This window comes from Pseudopipra pipra, chromosome 2 (assembly GCF_036250125.1).
Source record: "Pseudopipra pipra isolate bDixPip1 chromosome 2, bDixPip1.hap1, whole genome shotgun sequence".
Classification (NCBI taxonomy): Eukaryota; Metazoa; Chordata; class Aves; order Passeriformes; family Pipridae; genus Pseudopipra; species Pseudopipra pipra.
The window spans coordinates 79,351,518-79,368,500 of NC_087550.1; the positions used below are offsets into that span (position 1 = coordinate 79,351,518).

The 16,983-nt window shown below is 41.8% G+C and overlaps 1 protein-coding gene and 1 long non-coding RNA gene across 6 annotated transcripts in view; one reads left to right on the plus strand and one right to left on the minus strand.

Moving 5' to 3' along the window:
* The window catches only part of CLYBL (citramalyl-CoA lyase), a 169,368-nt gene that overhangs the window by 113,018 nt on the left and 39,367 nt on the right, over positions 1 to 16,983 (plus strand). The window lies entirely within an intron of this gene.
* Positions 1 to 16,983, minus strand: part of LOC135409916 (uncharacterized) — a 92,182-nt gene that overhangs the window by 8,658 nt on the left and 66,541 nt on the right. Inside the window, exons 2-3 of one of the 2 annotated variants that reach the window (XR_010428422.1) lie at positions 11,190 to 11,385; positions 3,633 to 3,929 (exon numbers count right to left, since the gene is read on the minus strand). This is a non-coding gene — a long non-coding RNA (uncharacterized LOC135409916). Of the gene's footprint in view, positions 1 to 3,632; positions 3,930 to 11,189; positions 11,386 to 16,983 lie in introns of those variants that run through there. The other variant, XR_010428421.1, reaches the window with a different exon arrangement.

The following is a 16,983-nucleotide window of genomic DNA, read 5'->3' on the forward strand; positions in this document are numbered from 1 at the left end:
TGTGATCTACCTTGCACACAATGGTGATTATCTGCTATCCTGACCATTTTATTGTCCTTATTTTATTGCCCTGCACAGATAGGGTTCTTTTGAGCACTGGTACACCAGGAGAAGTAGATGTCCAGAATACCAAGTAAGTGATGTTAAGGCATTGCGCTTCTATTCAGGAACAAGGCATTTGTACGGTGAGGGGTCATGTGTTGGGAATGGGCAGCTGTCTGGACTCTCAGAGGTGTGGGGTACAGCTGCGTTGGTGTGGTCCAACATGGAAAACTGGCCAGTGAACTCAACTCACATCACGTGTAAATCCAACCATTGCCGATCTTCCCCTGAATATATTTAGCTAGGGAATTGGGTTTAGTGGGTGAGTGTTTTGAATGATGAGCTGTTCATTACATCTGTTTTCCTTGACTGCTGATGTGAAATAATTGACAGATGAAATGTGAGAGGATAATTTCATGTTTCACACCAGTGAGTCCATTTTATTTGGTACCCTTCTCACATGATTGCGGAAGACTAGTGTCATGAATCCTTTGCCTAACTGAATGGTGAATCAGCAGGTCAGTGATGAGGTCATACCAAGACCTCCCGAAAAAGCTCTTTGTTCTTGTTTTGGTTGGATTGGGTTTTGTGTAGGCTTCTGAATAGGTTTCGTGATGCAGCATGCAGTTTAAGTACTTGTCCCTTGGTTCAGATTTATTACTGGTTGGCGCTGTCAAAGATCTGAACTCTCTGACAGCAACAAGACTTGGTAGCAACCCCTTTTCTGGCAGGTTTAGCAAAGTCACCAGTGGTTGGTCAGACAGCGATACTGGCCTGTGCTTTCAGTTGGGGGATAATATCTTTATCTTAAGGATCAACAGTACTTGCATGAGCTTGTGTGATACCTTATTAGGGAAAATGGTGCCTAGGCTCTTCTTGCATCAGGTAAACTTAATAAATCATAGGATTTAATCAGAAGAGAAGGGCCAGACACAGGTGAAACAAAACCTGTGGTAGGTTTTATCCTGGTAGACAAGCCTGAAGCTTCCTTAACTGCTTGCTTTGCTTCAGATGCCACTGGCTCATAGCAGAGGGCAGCCCTGTGTGCTGTGAAACCAAGTGACTGATCCAAACCACAGCAGGTAATCACAGTGCAAATGAGACCTTAGTCGCAAGGAATAACTCCCCAGAGCAGTCACAAGAGCTTCCGGCCTGCTGCCCAGGAGAAGAGTTTGCATAGCAAAGCAAAGATGCAGGAATCCCCTCACCATTTCCCAGTACTTCACAGAGCTCTATAAAATAGTATTTGTCCCATGTTTGTCGGTTACAGTCGACAATGTAAACATTTCCTCCTGCTGCCCCCCTGATGGAAGAGGATGGGGGGCTCAGAGCACGGCTGCTTACGTGACCACAACATTGGTGACACCATCCTGGCATTCACAGTGTTAATCCTTTCCATATTTCTGAGCTGCCTGTCAGTAGGGTTTTCCGATGCACCAGTGCTCTGGGAATAGAGCTGATTTCCAACTTACAGAGGACTCCTCACAATACCCACCTTACAAACTCCTAGTGCAAGATAAATAATTGTTTGGTGCTTACGCTTCCTATCAATGGCGCTGTTATTGCGACCATTCCCAGTCCCGATGTTGAGTCTCCCAGTCAGCAGGTGCAGGAAGCTCAGCGAGGGTGGTCCAGGCTTGGGAGGGTATCCTGTGTTTCTCAGTAACAGCTTCTCCAACCGGCGGATGAGCCCCAGAGGGAGTCCTGGACAGTCCCGCATTGGGCAGAAGAAGTTGGCAGCGACACAGGGCCTCAAGGATGTAGTTTAGAAAGCCAGGAAAAAAATCCCCTCCTGTGGCACAGTGCTCCTTGCCAAGGCCATCATCCTCCCAGCCAAGGCGGGCTGGATGGGTCTCCTGTAAGAGCCTGTCAGCCCCTTTCATTAGGCAGCCGGAGGGGCTGCTGCTGAGTGATGCACGGCACCTCCTTCCACCCTGTGCGTGCTTCCTGCCAGCCGGGGCAACGAGAGGCTGGGATTAGAAATCAAACTCTGAGTTTTCTGCATGACTGTGCAGGGTATATTAACATGAGAACCCCTCCACCTTTATTTATTTATTTATTTATTTAAAATAATTAGTTTTTATTTGTTTTTTCCCAGCATCAGTGGTTTTGTTCTCACTTCCCCATACCCTCAGCTAGAGGCATGGATACATTGGGGATTGTTCTGGATGCGAGTTTTGGGGGTTTGTCTGTCTCGTTACAGCAAATGCTTCACCTGCGTGACTCAGTCATTCTTTGGCTGCCTGGGGAGAGAGGCCTTCAAGAGCAGTTGCAACAATAATCCTGTCTCATTACTGCACATGGCACTGCCGCTGTGAAAGTAGGCAAGCTAGCAGATCTCCTTCTTAGAAAATACCAGTCTAGCCATGTGGAAAAACTACCTTCTATTACTGGGTAGTGAATGCTATATTGTGGTCTTCTGTAGATGGGGCAATTTAAATCACAATAATTAAAATGAAAAAAATATGTCAGAATGGTGCAGTATCCTTTTCCTTTGTCTGATATCTGTTATGGAAGAAGAAATAGCAAAAATCTCTGTTGATAAGAAAAAAAATCAAAATAGATTCTGCAGCCTGTGGGTATACTAAATATTTGTAAAAAGCAAATGTATAAACCCCTCATATTTCTCTGTGTTTGCTTGATTTTTTCCCCCTGCATTTGGGGAAGGATGCTGCAACTGGATGCAGTCATGGTCCTCCTTTAAATCACTAGCTCGGTTTGCCACTGTCGTGGTCTGCCATACTCTTCCAAAACACAGCCCATTCTCTGGAATTTACTTTATGCTGCGCTTCTTCTAGTGAACATCCACCCTTCGAGTACAAGGGCTGATTTGGGTAAAGGTTTAGAAAATTCCCTCTGCAAGGAAGAACTGTGAACTGTCTCTTCCTAGGAATCCTTCTCTTCCTATAAATCCATCTATAAATCCATCTGGGACCACTGGGAAATGTATCATCCTGTTATAGCCTTTGTCCTGCTATAGTCACCATCATGGGGCAGCATAAAGCTGCTTCCCTCTACCCACCCAGTACCACTGGCCTCCCCAGCAGCTTTCCCCTGTGCCTGCTCCCAGGCATGGCCATGGGGTCCTCCAAATGAGAGCTGCAGGAGCTGGAGTTTGGCTCACACCCGCTCCCACGCAGCGGCCAGAATGGCAGCGCCATATTTTAGAGAATTCTCTGCAGGAACATCCTCCCAAACTGTAGATGTCCTTGCCAAAGAAGGGTAGTCAAGCTTACATTTTCTATAAGAACGATGTTTCCTGAATGATTATATTTTTTACTCTGACTCTCTGTATTAAAACATTTTTTAAAAGGACAAAGTATTACTTTGCGCATGTGACTGTGTGGTTTAAATATAATTAAAGGGAAACTAGTCCTTTTTCTCCGTCTAAAGAGTTGAATTTATACATTTTAATATGAAGATATGCTCAGTAGGGAGCAGAAGCCTATCATTGGCTCCTACTACAGGCAACACAAACTGCAAATCTAAAAGAAAGGACTACGACACAGAAAGGAGAAAGCGAATTTTAGATGCAGAGGGAGAATACAAGTATTTAGACCATATTTGTAGCTATAAAGCTAGAGATAAAAGGCTTTTTCCTTTATATTTTCTTTTTATTGTTTTTTATAGCACAGTACAATACAAACATTACAACCTGGCTGACTCCTGCAGAGATGCCAGGCACTAGCATCGTGTCCAAAAATTAGCTTTATACATATGCTAAATTAAAGATTGGCAGCCGCAGCAGCACAAATCCCATATTGGCAGCAGTTTGCAAATCCCACGTTGGCAGTCTTCTCCACATGAAAGAAGAGAGGAAATACAAAGGGCAAAAAGCCCAAGAGTCTTTCTCTAGCAAATAGCAGTGAGTAGAACACAGAAACTATCTGCAGGGAAAAAAAATCTCCAGATTACTGAAGATAAAAGAATATAGCTGAATCTGTGAGGAGCTCAAACAAGAGCCCATTTACGCCTTTTGGAGAAAGAGCCATTAGTAAGCAAATGTTATTTTGGTGGGAAGGGTGGGAGTCCAGTGACAGGCAGAGGACAGTACTAGCCCCTGCATGGTCTGGAATCAAGGGGGCTGGTTCCTAACCAACACCTATGTAAAGCTCCATTTAAATCTCTTAAATTTGGCTGTTGATAAATATAGTATATTTGGGTTCTCCTTTAAAACTACGTATACTGATCTATCTGCAGAAAAAAAATCAATTACATTTTGTATGAACCAATCAAAATTGTTGTTGATTTTAATTCATTCATCTGAACATCTGTATTTTCATGTCAATTCTGTTTATAATTGTATTCAGGGTGCATTTTACAACAACAAGTAGTTTCTATTATATGTATGGTTGGCAGCAGTTCTTTCTAGGTCTGCCCAGTTAGGATGGATTAGTTAGCTCCTTGAACCTACCTACCCATGTTATTTTTGCCTGGCATTGCTTCCTTCTTAAGAAGTTACTGCAACTGGTTGTTTACCAGGAGCAGTAAATCCTTACAATGTTTTGACTTACCTGGATTTTAGAAGTCATGGATACTGTTTTCAGAACAGATACCTGTATTTGAACCAAGTTATGCATTAGTAAGTGGCTGAGTGAAGGTAGAAGAAGAACCACAAGTTGTGGTTTCACCTACTGCTTGGCTGTACCAAAAGGTGGGATCCCAAAATGGATGTGCAGAGAGGTAGAATATTGATTTCTCCAGAGCTTTTGATTTTGCTTGGTCTTTAGGTCCCTGTAGGAACTGAAGTATTTCATGATCTTCCAAACCCAGATCTTCATTCTACAAGACACGATTTTTTTTTCCTTCCCCAGAAAGGAATTTGCAGTGAATCAAATAGAAGCAGATGACAGAGATTTAGTTTTTTTCCATCTGTGTGCCACCTGTCAGGTCTCACCACTCCAGTAGCCAGCTCTTTTCCCAGCCAGTCAGTTCCAGGCTGGTGCTGCATGATCTGATGCATTGCTTAGTCAGTGGATGTGGCTCAGAATCAGGTACCTCCGCTGAGCAGGTGAGGGCATGTGGAACACTGGTTTTGCCCATGTGGGACATGGGTCTGGTGCACGGCATTCCCTGCCCTGTCGCATTTGGCTTTCCCACCTCCTGCAGTGCGGGGCACTGGACACCACATCAGATAACCTGCCACAGAAACTCTATGCCATTTCCATGATGCCCTTTGCTTTTCAGCAGCTCACACAACACAGAAGCATGTGACAGGGGACAGCAAAGACCCCATAGGGGTTATCAGAGCTGTGCTGAGAGTCTCCAGTTTCATGTACCATCTCCCGTGCCATCCAGACCATGCACAGGGAAAGCCGGGGTGCCGGTGGATCTGGGCTTACAGAGCACTCCAGTGTCTGTCCTGCAGGAGGGGGAAAGGACAAGAGGTCCAGCAGCAGAACAGTGAAGGCTCAGCAGCAGAGGAAGAGCTGCTGGATGAGAAGGACCATTTTTATAGCTGATGAATCCCCTTGCAAACAGGAAACAAAACCACTGCCATAGCCACCTGGAAGTTGGTGATTGCGTAGCCTTCGCTGCTACACTACCAAGTGTTTGGGGCTGCAAAGTGAAAGCTAGCAAAGTTCTTGACCCTGTTTTCCCACAGGTGATGGACACATGGGTTGTCAAAGCAGTCTTTGCTTGCATTGGGCTTTCCAGCTGTATCAAGAGATGGGATGTCAAGGCTGGACATGGATTTAGAGGAGGAGAAAGCGTTGTTACTGTATTATTCATTAGCTGACCTCTGCTAATCATGTTCTGGACAAAGGCCCTTATGTTTTCCACTGAGGCACCCACTGAAGCCTGGCTGTGTTCCATACTCATGGTGGCTTTCTCTGCCAAGTCTGATTTTGCATGTTCACTCTGTGGAGTCTTCTCTCAACTCTGCAGGCCTGGTTTTGTTCCCAGGGTTTCTCTAGAGCCCGTAGGACCAGCTGTGTCCTTGAGTTGTCTGCCTTTGGCTGCAGATGCCAATATGCTTCAAACAAGAAAAATTATCAAGTGGCACGTTCCAAGCAAATTGAAAAGCAGCTCTGTTTCAGACAATGTATAGTTAGACTCTTTTCCCTCTTGATAGTGTAGAAATGAACATCAGTCCAAAAGAAACAGAGTATATTCATTAAATAATCCAGTCAAGGACTATTAAACACAAAGAGAGTGCCTTTTGTTCCAAGGATCCCTGATCCAGTGTAGGTAAAAGAGGAAAGTTATTTTCTTCTTACTCCTGGGAACAGAGAATTTTTGACAAATTCAGTGAAAGATGAATGCATCAAGACCAGCTTCCAAAATACAAGAGAGTGAGGAGAAGGAGCTTAGATTGCCTTTTTGGTGATCACTCTGACCATTTGAAGGCACCACACAGACTGGAGGATGTGACTTGGATCCATGCTATTCTAGGCTGATGAATGCACATCTTTGCTCATGCCAAGCATACCCTTATTCTGTGATTGCATACTGTGCCTGCAGTACATTAAACCATAAGAGAAAAGTTCTGGGCAGGTTTGTCTGGAAAAGCTTGCTGTGCTGGGAATCCTTTTTGTTATCTCAAGTCCAAGTTTGATTTTTATAAATTCCAATACATTAGATGAAGTTCAGAGGAAGATCTGTAATTATGTATGGTCTTCGCTATATGAAATTCCTGACTCTCACAAAATCAATACCTTGTGATTCATGGCCATTAATCCTAGAGAGCTCAAGCTCACATGGAGAAAGGCCTGAGGCCATGGAAAGCTTAGACCCTGTGTCAGGGCCTGGGCTGTTTGAGATATGCAAGACTGAGGCAGCTATGTAGGTGTGTATATGTGTGTGAGGCAGAATGGAGCTCAAAAAGTTACCCTTTTGCCCAGTACTTCTCAGCATGCCCAGAAAAAAGTATGAAACAAAGAGCCTCCAAACATTGCTTGCACACTGAGAGACATGGAAGTCAAGCCACTTTATGGTCATCTTTGGAAACCAGTGCTTCAAAGAGGTTCCCTCCAGTCATCTCTTCTCCATCTATGGTCATTAAATTTTTTTGGAAAGAGCTGAGTTGTCCTTAGCCAAAGGAGCAATAGCTTCTCCAGGGAATCTCCTGTTGCATTTACAGTTGTTTCTGTGTCCTTCTTTGGATGCAGGCAAGTTTCTTGTACAGCTGACCTTGAATTTCTGTCATTACCATTGACCGTGTCATAGGTTTAGCTCAGAGCTTTCTCTTGACTGTCTACTCCTCCAGTGTCCTAAAGTGTCCACATGGCATATGCATGGTGATGTCCACAGCTCTCCTTGGTTGCCCCTGTGTGGCCACTGCCTTGACAACACCAGTGCATTCAGTGCCATGACCAAATCATGGTGTTTGGTTGGGGCCACCAGCTCAGCCCCAACACTGGTGATCAGCAGCACTGTGCTACTGTTTGGTGTGGTCTGGGAAGCAATTCAGTCAGTTCAGTTGTTCTGTAGTGGGCAAAAAAGCATCAAAGTTAAGCCAACTTCTTCATGAATCATCACGGCTCTGCACATAAGGGAGGGTAACCGCATCCAGGGGACAACCAGGTGGCTTTGGAGGACTGGGAATGGGAAGGGGGTAAGAAGGAATCCATGATAAATCCATGGTTAGTTGAGGGAAGTCCAGTCATTTTTATACACATCCACAGCCACTGTCTGAGCCAAAGTTACCCTTCTAGAAACTATGAACAGCCTTCATCTGGTAGAGGGACCTTATGCTGTGTCAACGCCTCACATCCTGTGGTTGAAATTGTTTTTAAATTTTGGATTAGGTGCTTTAATCATTAGGCACACTTCTGCACTGAAAACAGCTTTAATTTTTATAACTTCTTCACAGTACTCAACCAAAATGCTAGTGATGGTTCTCTTTTACTATGTTCAAGAACTTATCACTTTTAGTGAAGTGTTCACATGCTAAAATTATTTGTACATACCTTGCATCTTGATTGTAGTTAAACCAAAAAATATGTATTTATCTCTTTTAATCTCTTTTTTACTTTGCTCCTTAGGAATTTATTTATTATTTATTATCATTTTTCTGATGACAAAGTGATCAGAATTGGAAATAAAGTCTGTCAGTGCTGTTGTTGCTGAGCTGTGCAGAGGTGGAGGTGACACAATACAGCTCTATTAGCTGGGTTTTATTACTGCACCGTCACGTAGCACATCCCTTTCTCGTTTGCCATCCCTCATTTGCCACACTGCCACTTCAGCTTTGTCTTTCTCACTGATGGTCTGTGGCTTTGAATTTTGTTTTTATCCTTATCTCTTTTTTATTTAATTCTCATCCTTTTGCACTGCTTTTATTTGGTTTTTTTTAATGTTAGGGTTGCTAGAAATTTTCTGTACAGTGATGTTCACCTTTTCTCCAGGATCATCGGTGTAGATACCAATTAGGAAAAAAATCCAACAGGAGTACCCTGGACACTTTTTTTAGCTCAATCTGATTATTTTACTGTTTATTTCAGCTTATGATCTGCTTAACAATCTTTTTCAGCAATGCATCTTTTTCCCCTTGAACATTAATTTTGAGTGCTCGTATCTCAGTGGTAAAATATGTAAATTGCACTGAAATTGTGAGAAAGTCTAGAACAGTAAAATGCTGCTGCAATTCACAATTGTTTGAATTGTCCTCCTCACTTCACTACATTATTTTCCTTCTATTATATCACAATGGCATGAGCACATATATCGAAAAGCTGAAACAAGCTGGAATCATGACCATCTACTCCTCCCCCATGTCCTGTCAGTTTCTTCATCCCAGATTAGTGTCTGTTGGCTTCGTAAGCAAAGAGGGAGCAGATGGACCACAAAATGAGATTCTGTAACCTTCTTACCCAATAGATCTGCTTTCTGCATGTATTCAGACATATTTACTTACTGTAGTGACAATTATCAGTTTTATTTCTTTTAAGAAAACCAAACAACTTCAGCTCAGTACGAAAGAGCACACTAAATTGTCTTCTGGCACCGTTACCATCCATATAATTTCAAATCAATTAGGAGTTTTGTGGCTGGATTCCGATCTGCATAATACCTGAATATGCCCATTAAATTCATAGGCATGCCCATTAAATGCATAGGTATAAGGGGACAGACACAGTATTTACAGCCTGTGGACTCTTAGGTGACTTTTTATTGTTCATAATGCAGGTCAGAAGAGCACAGTTGTTTATTTCCTGGGATATTTTGTTTGACTATATTATTTGGATGGCCAGATGAAGCCATATTTGTTTGTGAATGAAGGGAGTTGGATACAAAAGTAATGAAATAATAATAATAACTACAGTTTCAAAACCCTGTGATTCTATGAAAATGCATCAAGAATTCCTTTTATTCAGAAACTTGCGTGTTTCCTGTCTCATTCAAGATGCACCCATTCAGAGCACTAGATGTATTTTAAATGAGGGGAAACAAATGTAGTTGACTAGTGTTTGGTTAAGGTATAGCTGTGAATGGAAGCATGTCCTTGCCCTCAGCCATGCAGCATGTCGATACAACAACACGTTGAGCTCAGATCCACTGTTAGTGCAATATTCTTATAGCAGCAGAGGTCTCTAGTTAGACCTTTCATATCAGCTAAATGTTGTGTGTCTCATCTGGAATAGGAGACACCAGCCCTGAAAACACTGAGGTGAGACTCAGCTTGCCTCAGCTCTTTAGGAAGAAAGAGCTTCAACCAAGGGAGCTGGGTGCCTCCAAATAACATATAATCTGTATGTCTTAGGCAGCTGCTCTAGAAGATAAATCTCCTTCCAGATATACTGACCTCTCACTATTGACTGTAAAAAAGCTCTAGTAAAATCCTTAGAGCAGACACCTAACTTTTAAGATGACTCAGGCTGGATGCAAGGAATTCAAGTATATTGTGACAACAGATTTGGCCAGATACATTGCGAAAGCTCCTGAAATAAAAATAAGTGCCTTCACTCTCATGCTGAGCAAATGGGACTTGTCCAACAAGTGTATGGCACACATATGGCCATGCACTGGAAGCACTGCGTATCTTCCTTAGGAGAAAAAAGGAACATGTCAAACCTAGCGATTAGGACCTGGAGTTTTAGGTAATGGGGGAAATAAAATGGAGAGGTAAAGCCTCTGTGTACAAGAATTGCCTGGCTGCCTTATATACACAAGTGCATTGCCAAGAGCTGCAGGTGTTCAATCAGACTGCTTTTATTTGAGATGCCTAACATGGATTTTGAAACCACCATGTATGCAACCCGGCTTGAAAATTGACCTTAATTTCTTCTAATTGCATGTCTTATTCTTCATTATTTTTCTTGTTAGAGACAGAATTTTGAAAGGTGATTCACTAGTGCAGCTATTTTTGACTCATCGCTGACTTTGTCTTACTTTGTGTTATTTAATGGATTCCAGTGGCCATATGCTGCAGAGAATCCTGGAACAAAGTGAGTAAACTGGGAGGCATTGCTCAGAAGGATAAATTTCACAGTTGGAAACACACTTAATACTAAGCTTTCTAACCAGTTTTTCCAGAAATCACAAGCTTGATTGCCATGATATCCGAACATGGCATTAGCTACTCTAATGAGGAAAATAATTGATATGCTATGGAAATGAGGTCTAATTAGATCTTGTTAAGATAAATATCTCAGTTTAGCTGAAAACTCGAAGAGATACATTTTGCAGCATTCCAGATTATAAATATGACCCTTGTTCTTCACCTCCCTCTGCGTCCGGTTACTACTTTGTAGAAATGGATGTGAAAAGCCTCCTTATCAGAATCACTGCAGTCTGTACCCACTTGACATGGAATAAGTGACAAAGATGCTGGATAGTTTAAGCCTCACATAGCTTAAAACACATTTATTTTTTACATCAGCTTTAGACAAAGATCCTAATTTCAGAACCGTGCAACAAAATGTGTCCCGCCTATTAATTTTCTAAATTTATAAATTTTCAGATCCACAGCAAATAATGTTCTTCAGAGCTCTTTACTGCTGTTTTCATTGACTTTAGAACAACATGCATGCCAAATTATATCAATACTGTCTTGATGGAGGACAAATATTGAATGCAAACTATAACAAAGTCAAAGTTCCTTTTAAATATAAAAGGAAAAAAAATAAAAAAAAAGTCACCAAAAGGTGACTAAACTTCAATAGTATTTAGACAAAGCAGATGACTTATATCTAGATGGATACCTTGCAAGGTACTGCCAAGCAATGGGCCAAACTCATCTTCCCTCTTCACTGGTGGAGTTGCCATGGGACTCAGAGCAGGATGAAACCTTATTGGCAGCTGCTTTGTTTTCTTCCATCTTCCAAAGACACAGGTCCAAAATATTTACTGTCCCAATGGGTTTGAGTTTCCAGCTTGCACGCTGATACCCCTTCTGCACTGCAAAAGAGAGGGGAATCAGTATTCTGCAATAATTTTAGTTTGATATTTTTGCATTTTCACAGAATAAGCTATTTAAAGTGAACCCTTTAAAAGTGTGTCTTCAGATATTACTTTTTCAGAGCCTCTGAGCTAATGACCTACAAGCCCTAAAACAGCTATATGCACCCTTTAACATCACAGACCATTTAAAAGACATAACATGTTAAGGGGCCAATTTCCATTATTTGCTGTAATTCCTATGCCATCAACCTGGCAGAGCTGGCAGCTTTAGCCAGTTGTTTCTGTTCCCCGTAGACTCCAGCTTGCCTTCTGGGGAGAGGGTTGTGCTGGGGGGGTGTCTCTGTAGAGCGGTGGGGACAACTCCTTGGTGCACCAGTGCCACTGGGAGCCAAGGGCATGAAGAAAGCACAGGGGACCAGCCTGGGCTGGGGGATTTGTCCATAAGGACCACTGCTCCAGGAGGTGGGTCCACCAAGTGCTCCCTGCAACAAGGAGAGTTTGATGGCAGAAGGCACAAAGCCTTATTTTAGACAATGTCTCTGTGTCTTGAGAAATACACACCTCTCTCCACTGACATTTTTTCTTACAAAATAAGTGTGGGGGAAGCTAGCTTGCAGGGTAAACTACTGTATAATTTCCCTGGATGAAGGAGAATAATAAGTGAGTAAAACAAGATGACTCTTCCTATGACCTTTAAATATTAATAAATTAAGTATCCATTTGCATTACTCATTTTCTATTATTAATGTATTTCTCTTCTGTTTTTCTTGGTCTGTGTGGTCATTACCACTATTCTGCATCTTCTGTTTCAGAAAATACTTGCAAGCGTTGAGATGATTCCCAAATATTCTGTCCATGTATACACATATATACTCCATGTATATATACACAGTCAGTGAATGAGATACCATGCAGACCAGTAGCAGATTTCTTCAGCAGAAGTCTATTGCAACGGTCTATTCACTGTTTAAGTCACATAGCATGAAGGCAGCAGTTGTTGGGGTTTTTTAAAATCTATTTACTCTTTTTGTGACAAACCTAATGATTGCAGAAATGAGAAATCAGCCTGCAAACAGTCCAAATTTAAATAAAATCAACCCCACACTAGACTATAACAGTGGCAGATGGACAGAGGAAGAAAGTGTATATAGTCATGTTTTTTGCCATTATAGTATAGACCCTTTCAGATTGCAGCAAACAACTTGCCATCTGCAAATCTGAATCTTTCCTTTTCTGCTGAGGCACTGATTCAAGAATCATGATTTGTGAAGTTTGAGTTAAAGCATTAAGCAGTTTTTCTCTCATTTTAAAGGCATACTGATCTCCTGATTTTACTTCAAACACATGGGAAAGGCATCCTGAAAATTTCCATCAAAGTTCTTCTCAAGGCAAACCCCAAAACCACTGGCTCACACTTAGGTGAGGTAATGGGTTCCTACATGAATAGCTTTTTGTCAAATAGTCTCATATTGCTGTTGTTCTCCGGCTTTCGTTCGGTTTACTCATTGAGGAAGTGATTTGCTCAATGCCTATATGATATGTAGGTCACACTGGGCACCTTCCTTACTGCAGCACACGTACTCAATAGCAGCAACGAGTATTTGGTTTTAACATATTGACCCTCTGAAGAGAGAAGAATCTGATCACTACATAAATGTCACTGATTTTTTAGGGCTAAATCTTCATTTAAATGGCTGCTGATTTAGTGGGAGTGTCAATTTAATACAGATTTGCAAACAAAATCTGGGCACATTTTGACCTCTCAGTGTGTGAACCCACTGCTGTTTTCTACAGTTTTATCTGACTAAGTTTGCAAGGGAATGTGACCATCACAGACCTCAGACAAACATATGCAAGTTGCAGCCTGACAAGGTTTCTGATACTTTCACATTATGGGCAGGGAGTTACTTAATCTAAGGGTGAGGTTTACATAGGGGTTTTTTTACATAGGTTTAACTTTACAGTAACCAAAAAAATCTCTTCTAGGTATGAAAGCCTATTTTGAACTTGTTTAAATAGAAGAGGATGCAATTCAATTCTGGCAATTCCCTTTCAAGCGGTGCTGCAGTGTGCTTTGCACTGTGGTATTTCTAATTTTCACCAAATCAGGGTTGCTCTCTGTGAGGCAAAAAAAAGAAAAGGTTAATTTTGTTAACCATACATGCAAGAGCTATGTACAAAATAAAATATCAAATACAGTAATTACAGTAATTTTTGTTAAAATATTTCTACACAATAAACCTGGGACTTTGAAAACTCTACCAGAAGCAAAAGAAAAACAAACTGTAATGAAAAAAATTGAACTCAGAAGCCACTAATAACACTAAAGGGAGCCCAGAAGCCAAATTAATGTTTCTACAAAGAAATACTTTCCTATAGCAGGCAAATTCCTACTAAGACTCTTACCTGGGTCTTTACAAACAGGATTCAGATTTCATTTTGAAGCATGTTTTTCACAAACTGTTTAGTGTTCATATGTCATTACCACTGTTGGGCCAGATTGCACCTGGCATCGATATAAACAAAGCTTTGGCAAGAATTCTTTCCTTTGGGATGGAGACATCTGATTTTCAAGCTGAAAACATGTCAGTGTTGCAAGACACTCCAAATAGCCTGTTTTACCAGTGCAGTAAATTAACCCGCCTGGTGTAGTGTTAAATGCTTTACAAACATCGACTGAAGGCGAGGGAGGGAAACAGCAAAAAACAAACAAAAACATTTCAATAACTTGTTTGACTGGGAGCGGTGAAAAAAGTACAAGCAAATCTCAAAGGGATGAGGGGATTCCTTGGGAGACAGGGGGGATCCTTGGGAGATAAGGCAGCAGCAGAATAAAGTTTCAGAATTTTGTCTTGTATTCAACCCAGAAATTGTGCCATGGTGTGGGAAGACACAGAAAGAGCAGAACAAGTTATATAGGTGATAGAAAAGGCGTATTCATTTGAAAAGCAGATCAAGATAGCAGCAAACAGTGACTCTAACTCATCATTGCCTTGTCTAGAGGAGGAAGGCTTTTAGAAAGCTATTGCATGAAAGAGGTTTGCCTTTAATGCTGCAAAACGCTGGTGGACAAAGACTACGTAGGCAAAACAGAAGATAAAATATTAGGCTATCCCCCTTGCTTCCCCATTGTTCAGGATGAAAAAGCTGAGCTGAACTTCTGGGCACACAGAATTGGCTGAGTGAAAGCTCTCGTTGCTAGATCGTGCATTTGTGCTAAGCTTGAATGGTCTAGAGGACAATGGGGTTCAACATGCCTGTGGCTCTACAGTGATTCTGCAATATAGATGTGAAACAAGAATAGCTGGAAAGTAGGTCCACATGCGTATGAAGCTGAACAACGACCTGTCCCGAGAAACACAGGCAGAAAGTATTCCTAAATATATATATTTATATAGCTGCTAGTCTGAAGCCATTTTGCTACTCTTGTCTTGCTATTTTAATTATCCTGATAGCCATCTATTTGCAAACACGCATGGAAGTAGGATAGAATAATTAATTAATATTCCTAATTATTCATAAAATGTGACAAAATTTACGTTAGGGTAGATATTAATTCCCAAGAGAATTACATTTCTATTAAGTGTAGATTTATATTAGTAAGATCCAGCATGATTGATTCTCGCTTGGCCAGCAATAGAAGACTTAGCATCCATACTGGCAGAGATTATATCTGGTCAACAGGAAAGGAAAACTGTCCAAGAAACTGCCAACACAGAATCTGAAGCTGTGAAACCTGGTCAAGAAGAAATAAAGCCAAATAAGCAACAGATGAAAAATTGTCTTAAAGCAAAGATCAAATCACTCAGTTGGAAATGAGAATTGTAACGGAAAAGGTGATGCTGAGAGCATGGAGGGACATGGGAATTTAAAAAAATAATATTAATAAATAAAATGAAGTGCTGGATACTAGTACTTTTTTTTAAATGAACCTTAACATTTTTCAAAAATCAAAAAGAAGTAGACAGTTTTAATATGGTCAAAGACTTCTGACAAATAGCAGAGAGGACTTCTAAACCTTGCAAATAATTTGGAAGAGAAGGCCAGAGGTCTCAGTGCAGTACAGCTATGGACATACTGGAGAGACCTTAGGAACGGGCTCCAAAGATGATGAAGGAACTGGAGTATCTCTCCTATGAGGAGAGGTTAAGAGAGCTGAGACTGTTCAGCCTGGAGAAGGGAAGGCTCAGGGGGAGCTCATCAATGTATATAAAGACCTGAAGGAAGGGTGGAAGCCGGGTCCTTCTCAGTGGTGCCTCATGACAGGACCAGAGGCAATGTGCACAAGCTGACACTTGGGAGGTTCCCTCTGAACATCAGGAAACACTTTTTCAATGTGAGGGTGACCGAGCACTGGCAAGATTCCCAAAGGTTGTGGTGTCTCCAGCCTTCAAGATATTCAAAACCTATCTGGACATGGTCTCAGGTGAGCAGCTCTGGGTATCCCTGCTTCAGCAGGAGAATTGGACAGATGACCCCCAGAGGTCCCTCCCAACCTCAGCCATTCTGGGATTCTTTGACTCTGTCTGAAGCCCACTGAGGAAGGTGATAGATGGAATGAAGAACCAGAAAAGAAAGAGGCTTTGGTAAGATACAGGCTTTACAACAGCTTCCTGTACTGTTGTACCTGGTACAGCACCCTCAGACACTGGAGTGGTCTACTGGGCTCAAGAAGGACAACAGCTTCTTTCCTGCACCCGTGCTGCAGAAATCTTCTGCCTCCAAAGAGACTTCCTAGGAAGTTTACTGATGATTGCATGTCAAATCAAAGAGTAGGGAAAGAAATGGGTAGAGAACTTGTCAACAGATAAAGCCAAAGAGCATTGATATCACTGTGTGTTTTGTCCTCAGAAAATTCTCTAGTGAAGTTCTCTAGATGCAGAGCAACCAGTAGGACCACTTTGGACTGTATTGGCTACAGCCCCATCCTGAGCAAAAGCAAAGACACCTTAACTAGCGAAGGACCCAAACAACCTTCTGTATCCAGCAGCATAACCACACACCAGCGCAAGCACTGCGAACACACTGGTGGGGACAGTGCCTTGGTGCCCAGCTGGAAGAAGCCAGGGAGCTTCCGGAGGTTACAGTGGCAGCTGCCAAACAGACATGATGCTTGGTGGCAGTCTGGCAGCAGAGGGAGCAGCCACAGCCAAGAAAAGGGAAGGGAGTATCACCTGAGTCCCACCAGGGTTAACCTGCACCTGATGCAGGTGATGGGAGAGGGGATTCTGGCTGCAGAAGATGTCTCTGAACACTCCGGGGGAAAAACTACCTTCTGTTCTCAATACCAAACACATTATTACTGGGGCAATCAAAAAGTGTAAACAGGTTTAGCAAGTAAAGCAGAACAGTTTCCCATAAAAAACATTTGTTAGATAAGTAGAACATATTTACTTGACTCTCTTTTGTCAGTCCTTCATTCAGATCAAGAAGGAGAATCATATCAAGTCAAAGGGACAAAAAAAATTGCTAAATACATACTTAGTCCAGACAGTTACCTAACAATAAAGCAAATTGGGCAAAAATGTGAGAGGAAAGAAAAAAGTGAGGGGAAAAAAAGCAGTTTAATGGGTGTGAAACTTGTGAATACTGAAT